A 9,820-nucleotide genomic window follows, 5' to 3' on the forward strand; every position below is an offset into this window, starting at 1 on the left:
ATATTTTTGGGGAGGCATTCACATCTTCTGTATAAGAGAGTTGCTAAGCCCTGCCTAGAGGAATGCTGTCAGCACCCACAGACTACATAGCAGATGTTCAACAGATGTTCAGTCAACCTCCTCTTCATTCCCCCTCCACTTTATAGAGTACGTGACAGCTCACAAAATATTTTCTATACACAAAAACGTGTTTAATTGCCATAAAACTTCACCCTGTGAGATAAAGCCAAATTTTTCTTCCCATTATACAGACTGAGAAACTGAGACTGTTAATTGACTTAGCCTACATCACCCAACTAGAGGACTAGAGACAGCAGGTGCCTGAGGATATGGTGAGCAGGAGCTGAGAGGCAGTGTCTCTTTTAGATGGGGAAGGTTTGCCAGTCTGGTCCCTTGACTCATTTTCCTGACTTTCATTATCTTTCTGGCCTTTGTAGGCATTTGAATTTATGACCCATGATGTGTTTCAAACTCCTGGCTGACATTGCTGGAATTTGTTCAAAGATCTTTAAACTTGAAGCCCTGAGGCTGTGCTCATAGGGTTTCCCAGCAACAGCTTTCAGTGGCTTCTGGGTCCTGGCTTCTTTGATCTCACAGTCTTTCCCTTCTCTGAACTCAATGAGACAGACACATAGTTTGTCCTCTAGTTTGGCTAGGTTCCTGGTTCTGATGGCTCCTTATTGTGAATCCTTGAAGCAGAGGTTCAAAGAGGACCCTCATGCTGCAGGGCTCAGGACAGGGTTGGGTCCTGCTGAAGGGGGCTCATGCTCTGCCCTCGGAGGTCACAAGGAAAGGGCCAGAAGGTAGGTTGAGGGCCCAGGATCCAATGTTAGGAGTTAGACTGCCTGAGTTCCAATCCTGATTCCCCCACCTCACAATCCCCTTACTCTGGTCGAGTCACCAACCCTACTATGCTTCAGTTTCCTCATATGTAAAACGGAAATCATTATTATTTCCTCAGAGGAAAATTGTGAGGTTCAAGTGAATTACTGTACATGGTGCTGTTATTATAGCGCTTGGTTCAAGGTAAGTGTTTGCCCTAGTCATTATTAAGCCCAGAGAACCCTAAACACCCCTTTGTCTGAACTGTTTTCCCTTCTTGACGCGCCCCCTTTGCCTAGGGAAGTCTGATTCCTCCTGAGGGGCAGTGCAGGGTTATGGCGAGGCGCACAGGATGCAGACGTTCTGAGTCTCTGTCACTGTGTAGCTGTGTCGCCTGACGTGCGTCACTCCCAGTCTCCCAATCATCCCCATCTGTACAAGGGGATGACAAAAGCGCCCAGCCGCAGCCTCTGCCGCTGTGCGGAGCGCGGCCTGTCAATCTTCACCACACTACCATCACAGGGCCGGGACCTCCACTCCGCAGGCAGGGGACCAAGCGACCGCAGCTGGGTTCGCAGCTGCCATAGCAACGCCCAGAGGCTGCTGGGTGGGGAGAGGCGGGGCGGCCCTGTGCGAGAACGAGGCCCCGCCCAGAACGAGCCCCCGCCTCCAAGCTAGGCTCCGCCCAGAAGGAGGGCCCCGGGCCTCAGTCCCGGGAATCCACGGCATCCTGGGTGCTCCGACTGATTCAGTCAGTGCCTGACCAACTGCATCCGACCGACTGACTGTGTCTGACCAACCACAGACGCCATCACCGCCTGATAATCCGCGTCTGTCTGGCTGTGTCTGACTGAACACAGATTTCATGGGTGCCTGACGGACCAAGGCCGCGTGATCTGTCTGTCTGACCAGTTGACTGACTGCCCCTATCTGGCTGATGGCATCTGGGCCTGATGGGGCGTGTCTGACTGAGTCGATATAACTGCATCTGACTGATCAGACTCCATCTGTGCTCGACAAGCTGTATCTGACTGACCGAAGCCCTTTGTGACTGGCTGACCAGTTTACAGATTCCTCTGTGAGGGCCTTTTGACCCCAGCTCTGCTGAAGGGGCCAAGCGGACTGAGCCTGACCAGCTGATTCTGACTACACACAGGCCTGCGCATCTGCCCCAGTCTTCGGACTGGCTGGCCGACAAGCTGACTGGCTACCCTGACTGCATTGGCCTCACTACAGCCTCAGGGCCTGGTGGGGTCTGCCTGACTGGGCATCTGACAGGTAGGATCAGCCCACCTGATGTGTGGACTGACCACATCTGCCAGACTGTATGGCTGAGTTTGCTCACTGGCTGATTCTAACCGTATCTAAGGGATGGGGTTTAAATGACCGAGTCTGCCTGACTGTCCCTCCATGACCACTTCTGTCTGACTCAGTTTCACAGACAGTGTCAGGGTCTGGCTACACCTTCCTGACACCTGATAGCTGCCTCTTTTGCCTTCAATCATGTCAGTTGAGTCAGATTGCTGCCTGAAGTACAGCTGACCAATTGAGTCTGGCCCCTGAAATTCTCTCCCAAATGACCTCCTTCACTCCAGCTGCCCAATAAATGGCTTCTGATGTGTTGCTTGTGCGGGGGCCTGGGGCCTAGACATTTTCAGCTCTAAGTCTGGCCTTGGAGCATCCATAGCTCAGGCACCAACAGGGAGGGGAGCCCAGGACAGAAGCCTGTGGGGAGGGAGGCAGCAGGAGCAGGATCTGAGGCCACCTAGGAGGAAGCTGTGGAGGTCCTCATGGCCCCGAGCTCAGGCATCTAATTCTGTAACAGAGTCATCACCTTGAAGAGGTGGGCTGGTGTGGGTGCCACAATGCAAGATGCTGAAAACTGTTCCTCCATGTATGAGGGATGTCTCTGTCAGTTCCTCGCTGCTCTGCACAGGGGCATCCCGATCTCAGATCTCCTCCCGGATGTAAATCTTTCCCATGGTTTATGTGTGTGTGTTGTCTGTGTGTGTATGTGTGTGTGTTGGCCACATCAACTGCATGGAATGGAAGGAGGTTGTGTGCCAGAATAAAGAGAAAGGAAATACAGGGAATTAGAGGGAATTAAAAAATGTAAGCATGTCAAGTGCATGGGTGTGCTATGAATTATAGCTATTGCCATTAGTAGTAATAAATGAGAGCAGTGGACTAGCTTATCTCAATCGAGCTCTAGCATTCTGAGATGCTGCCTTTCCATTAATCACAGAGACCTAGCCGCCTCATTGATTTCATTATAAGCCAAGGGAGGAATGGGAGGAAATAAATAGCTCTGCTCCCAAGGGCTCTTAGCCTGCTGTAGACTGAGGTCTTAAACAACAGACATTTATTTCTCAAAGTTCTGAAGGTTAGAAAGTTCAAGATCAAGGTGCAGGTGGATTTGGTTCCTGGTGAGGCCCTTCTCCTGGCCTGCAGACAGCCGCCTACTCATGGTGTCCTCACATGGTGGAGAGAGTGAGCTCTGGTCTCTTCCACTTCTCATAAGGACACTAATCCCATCACGAGGGCTCCACTTGTAAAACCATCTCTAAACCTAATCACCTCCCAAAGGCCCTCACTCCACATACCATCACATTGGGGGTTAGGGCTTCAACATGTGAATTTTAGGAGGACACATTCAGTCCATAGCAGTTCTCACAGCATGAAGCTGGGTCTCAGCCAGTGTGGGCAGTGGAGCTTCCCCAGGGCAGGGGCTCCCAGGGGCTGGAAAAGAGGCAGCAACATGTGGCTTGGAGCCCTTGTACCTCATTTACTTATTCATTCGTTCACCAAGTATTTATTAATTACTCTGTAGCAGGCACTGTGCGGGGCCCTCATGGAGCTTAGACATATTGTCTCCAGGAAGCCTTTCCTGTCTCTCTCAGCTCTTGTCAAGGCCAGGTACTGAGTGCCAACTGCTTTCTTTCTGGACAATCTGCACAGCTGAAGGGGGAAGAGTACAGTGGTTCTCAAAGAGTGATCACACAGGGACTTGTTAGAAATGTACACTCCTGGGCCCCACCATAGATGAACCGAATCAGAAACTCTCTCTTTTAAAGAAACTGTTTATTTTTCCATCAATCTATTTCGGTTTTAAGAGTTTATGGAAGAACAGCTTCAGACCACTCAATGGTTGTTCTGACCCATTCAGTGACCTGAGCAGTGGGAGCTGTGGACCAGTCCTCAGTGGCGGGCTGAGTGTTCCAGTCTTCTGTTAGGAAAATACAAAAGGAAAAAAGCTATCAGCCCCATTCCCATAATATTTGTCACTCCACTCCATCAGCAATCTGCCTTGTGTTCCAACAGATTTCAAAGGACAACGACTAAGGACAGATCATTTCAAAAGCACCTGAAATCAATCTGTCATGTTATTAGCACAGTTATAGCACCCTGGGATGAAACCTTTTAATGCTAGTGTGTATGTGTGTGTGTGTGTGTATATACATACACTATGTATATATATATGTGTATGCATGTATATATGTATGTGTGTATACACACACACACACGTACAGCCATAGAGGTCATTAAAGATGGATTTAAAACATAGAAGTTCTAAGCCACCAGCCTGATGCACGTGGATCATGATACGTACCAGTAGGGAACTGCTGGACAGCCACAGAGGGCACCTGCACGCCTTCAGACTGGTCTGCCACCTCAGGTTGAGTAGCAGTGAACTCAGGAGCTGGAGTGGTCCATTCAAATCCTGCAATTCCTCCTTGGTCACAGCCTTTTCAGCTGCAGCCTGTTCTTACTTTTCAATCTCTTCAGTATCTCTGTAGAAGTAGAGATCAGGCATGACCTCCCGTGGGTGTTCACGGGAGAGGGTGTAGCACATGCTCAGAACCTCCCGGGCCAGCATCCACCATACCAGACCCGCTGAGTGAGCTCCCTTGTTGTTGCATGGGATGGCGATGTCCACATAGTGCTGGGGTGGGGGGTTGGTCTGTGTGACACGGCACAATGGTAAGCAGGTTAACATAAGATGCCTCTGTGAGAGGCTGGTGGTCAGCCCTGGGATCGGTAACCACCAGAAGTCTCAACTCGTGGAAGGGAGCCTGGATCTGGTTAGTGAGGGTTCCAGGAGTGAAGAGGCCAACAGTAGGAGTGGCTCCAGTGGCAGCAGCAAACTTCAGCACAGCTTGCTGGCCAGTATTCCTGGAGGCTATGACTCTGACATCAGCTGGGTTTTCAATGGCAACAATGGCACAAGCTGCCAACAGAAGCTTCTCCCAGGTTCTCTTCAGATTTATGATGTAGATGCCATGACTTTTCCTTTTGTAGATGTACCGCTCCATTTGGAGGTAGAGGTTGGTGCTGCCTAAGTGGGTTCCTGCTGCAAGGAATTTGAGGACATCCTCCTCCTTCATTTGCAGGACATCAAGGGCTCCAGACATTGTGAAAGTTTCTCTTTAGGTTACTGTGGGAATCTGGAACAATGCTATATGGAGCCCTGTCTGGGTAGTATGGAGAGGAATCAAAAACTCTTACGGTAGGACTCAGTAACCTAGGTTTTAACAGGCCCTCAGTGACATTGATGTGTGCTAAAGTTTGAGAACCGCTAGTGGAATGATTGCATGTGTTATCTCTGGTGTCAGACTGTCCATATTGGAATCTCAACTCTATTACACAGGAGCTTTGTGACTTTGTGCAAGTCAATGAATCTTTCTGTTCCTCGATTTTCTCATTTGCATAATCAGTGTAATTATGACTACTTTAAATGCTTGTTGTGAGTATTAAGTCATGTAAAGAGCTTAGCGCATAATTTCAATTCTAGGAATGTGTTCTCTAGACCTATCCCAGCATATGCTGAATGATGTACATTCAGGATATTCATTGATGCATAGTTTACAATAGAAAAGGAACACCCAAAATATCTATCCGTAGGGGACCAGTTTAATAAATCATGGTCCTGCCATACAAAGAATGATGCAGCTCTTTATATACACATATGAAAAGATCTCCAGAATTTTCGAGTTAAAAAAGCAAAGCAAGATGCAGAACAGTGTATATAGTAGGCTCCCATTTGTGTAAAGAAAAATATTCTATAGAATCTTTTTTTAAAATAAATTGGACTTTATTCAAATTTAAAACTTTGCTCTGTGAATAACACTGTTAAAAGAATGAAAACACAAATTACCCACTGGAGAAAATATTTGTAAATCACATATCAGATAAAGGACTTGTATCCAGAATACACACCAAAAAACTCTTCAGATGCAACAAATTACACCCCCCAAATTTAAAAGGACAAAATATCTGAACAGACACCTCACCAAAAAGATACATAAATGGCAAATAAGCATAAGAAAAGATGCTCAACATCATCTGAGATTAGAAAAAAAGCAAATTAAAATGTCAGTGAAATATCAGTATATACTTATTAGGGCTAAAATCCAAAATAACCTTTACAATACCAATTATGAAAAATATTCTATGGAATCTTTATAAATGCATGGGGTATCTCTGAAAGGATACTCAGGATACAGTGGGAGAAGAAATAGGTGGCTGGAAAGAGAGAAACTTATTTTTACCATACATGAATCTCTATGTCTTAAAAGCTGCAGTATGTGCATGCATTTCCTAGTCACAAAAATGAAGTTTTTCAAAAAGTGGACTACTTAGCACAGTGCCTGCAAGCAGTGGTGGTGGCCATTCCACAGCTCTAAGCAGATGACTCATTGCCGAAATGCAGCCCAGAGGTGTCCAGGATGTGGCCACAGCCTCTCCTCCCTTCATTTTCTATAGTCCATGTTGCCCTATTAGAGAATCCATGCATTTTAGAGATGGAAGGGGCTTCAGGATTCTCAGTATAACCCTTTTATTTTAAAGATGAAGAAACCAAGCACCAGAGAGAGAGGCCATAACCAGCCCAGGGTTATCTAGAGGACTGGGGCTCAACCTAGGGCCTCTCTCATAACATCTTAAGATTAAGCTTTCAAAAGTTCTGGTTTCACCCCATCACTGCTCTGCTCAGAAACTATAAGGACTCCTCAATCTGGCTGTGAAGACCAGTTGTGGTTTAATTCCTAATGAAACTTTCCAGTCTTATTTCCTACCTTCTCATATATGAATTCTCTACCCTAGCTAAATAGGTCTCTTCATTAACCCCAAATGCTCCTGCTTTCTAGACACCACAACTTGCCAGTTCTGTGCTGTCTGTATGAAATACCTTTCTCCTTCCTGTTCATTTCTGGAGAGTCTACCTACACCCAGAGGCAGAATCACACCTAAATCACACTTCCTTTAGGAAGTCTTCCCTGATTACTCAAGCTCACAGAGCTCTCTTTTTCCTCAACTAATTTAAAAATTTCTTGTAAAACTTCTGCTTCTTCAGAGGGGAGTAGGATGGATCTCTGCTCCTTGAACAATGGGAAATGGACCAGGATAGAGTCAGTTCCTCATCCCAACACTCCATTTCTGGAGAAAATTGGGCAAATGAACTTGGCCCTCCTTATTGTCTCGGGGAAGCCCTGGGTGAGGATGCCACTGAGCCCGCCCAGAGCCAGGATCCTGTCTGCAGAAACTGCTGGGCCTGTTCCTACCCTGATGTTTACTTGGCCTGGAGGCCCAGTGTGATGAAACCTAGCCCTGTTTCTCAGCACCTTGGGAGGCCTCCCTCCAGGGTCCCTCTGTCCTCAGACAGTGGCCTTTTGTGGAGCAGAGGCGCAGGACTGAAAGTGGAGCTGCTGGAAACTCTGCCCTCCCCCCTGTCTCCAGCGGCCTCCACCGTCAGTCTTGGACCATCCTGTGCCTGGGTGGCCTCTGTTCAAGTCCATGGCTGGCGCTGGCAGAGTGAGGTAGGTCCTCCAGGCAGCCAGCTAGGCTGGGAGGGTGAGGAGGGGTCCTGCCAGGACAAAACAGCAGTCCATCCCTTAACTCCACAGAGGCTGCTTGCTTATAATGGAGCTCTCCAAAGAGGAGACTTGTCCCCTACAGGCCAGAGGGACATGTTCACCATCCCACCATTGCCAAATACCCCCTAAGATTTAGGGCTGGACCTCCTGATGTGGTTTGTCCCTTCTGCCCCTATTTCATTGGACCTAACACTTGTGGGTGAGGAAAAGGGTGGGAAGGCAGATTGGGAATCCTTAGATGTAATCCCAAACCTGGTGGGTAGGGGAAGGGCTAGTGACTAAAGGATGGTACAGGTGAAAGGGCACTCACTGGTCTGGGGTGGGGGCAGGAGGCCTTGAACTTGTTCCTGCTGAGCCACTGACTTGCTGGGTGACTAGAGCTAATTGCTTTCCATTTCTGTGCTCCTGTTTTTCGAGCTGTGCCTTACTTTCCCAGCTGCAAAATTATGGAGGCAGAGTAGATGAATGTCAAGGATTCTTGCAGTTCTGACTTTTCAAAATTCTGTGATCACAGGAAGGAAGGAAGAGCTGGGGGTGGGTTGGAGGTAGGTAACTGACACAATGCTCTCTGCCAGCAGTCACTAGGCAGCCTCTTCTCTGCCTCCAGGATCCCCTCTCTCCTCCATTTCTCCCCATCTTCTTCCCACCCAACTTGAGGGCTTCTTGGGATGAGATCTAGAAGCTGTTTAATTTAGATTTGTCTTCTATATTTTGCCCCCAGGGAGAGGGGACTGTGCACAGAGCAGGAAGGAGATCAGGAAATAAAAGAGAGAGGAAACTGAAGAGGTAGGAGTGGAATGGAGGGAAGTGTTGAAAGAGGCCTCAGGGAGAGATAAGAGAAAGGAAAAGGGAAGGGGTAGATGGTGAAGAGGGAAAGTAGAAGGGGGAGGAGGTAGGAGGGAGAGAAAAAGGGTGAAATGGGGTGGGGGAAAGAGGAAGGTATGAATGAAAGAGAAACACAGGAAGAGGGACTGTCGGAGAAGACGGCGGCTGGGCTAAATGCACACAGGTGGGAGCATCTCCAGGTTTTCTAGGACTACCAACAGTTCAGTTTGGCTGGCACGGCTGAGTGTGTGTAGGGAAGACAAAATTAGAACCAGACTGTAGAAGGTTTTGAATGCCAGGCTAACAACTTTGGACTTTACTATTTTCTGCTGCTCAAATCCCCTGTGATAAGCTGCGTGAGGCCCAGAGAAGCCTTTTCATTCATCCATCCATTCAACAAGGGACTATGTATCCCCACTCTGTATCCCCACACAACCTAACACAATATCTGCATGTAAGAGGTAGTCAGGAAATGCCTGGAAAAATTAAGCACTTGTACAAAAAGCAGAGCACTTGGAGAAAGCTGGAGTGGAGACCATCTCACAGAAGAGTAGAAGAATAACCATGGAGTAAGCTGGAAAGCGCTAGGCACCCCAAGAAAGGTCCACATAAGAGTTATGGGAGATCAGAGAGAAATGAGACAGCCCTTCCTGTTACCAACAGCAGGAAGTAGCAGGGAAGGTTGGAAGGGGCCAGTTTAGGTCATATACCCAGCTTTGAATTAATCCATGTGGCCAGGAAGATAGATCCCATTGAAGGATACAGAGTTCTCTATCTGAGTGAAGAGCCAAAAGTTCTCTAAAGAAAAGGGGGAGATTATTACAGAAGAAGGGAGATTAGAACCGGGTGTGGCTGTCACAGCCTGCTCTAGTGGGAAAAGGTGACACATGGAGGGGAGCAGGGATTAAGGTAGAGATCGGCACGAGATTGGTAGGAAGTGGAGGTAGAGGGTGAGACACATCATGCAGGGCCTCAGATAACAAGCCAAGGAGCTTGGCTTTGTCTCTTGAGCCAGAGAGGGTCCTTGTTGGAGCTGTGCTTTGGAAGAATTAATCAGGCCACCAAGGTATTGAATGGATTGGAGGCCAGAAGGCCAGGCACAGATGGGAAATTATTCCAGCATGTTCTCTGATAAAATCCATGTGAAAGATCTGTCACCCACATCAAGGTGCTTTACCCTGTAACTTTGTTTGTTTTTTGTTCTGCCCATTCTAGGATAGAGAGCTCAAAAGGACAGAGGGTCACCCCTCTGCCAAACAGGACTGCCCCTTCCTTCGCCCGGGGCCACAACCACTTTACCT

The 9,820-nt window shown here is 48.0% G+C and overlaps 1 pseudogene; it reads right to left on the reverse strand.

Annotated features, from left to right (window-relative positions):
- Positions 1 to 3,938: 3,938 nt before the first annotated feature.
- On the reverse strand, positions 3,939 to 5,234 carry LOC102508294 (annotated as a pseudogene).
- Positions 5,235 to 9,820: the final 4,586 nt, after the last annotated feature.

This window comes from Camelus ferus, chromosome 19 (genome assembly GCF_009834535.1).
Source record: "Camelus ferus isolate YT-003-E chromosome 19, BCGSAC_Cfer_1.0, whole genome shotgun sequence".
Classification (NCBI taxonomy): Eukaryota; Metazoa; Chordata; class Mammalia; order Artiodactyla; family Camelidae; genus Camelus; species Camelus ferus.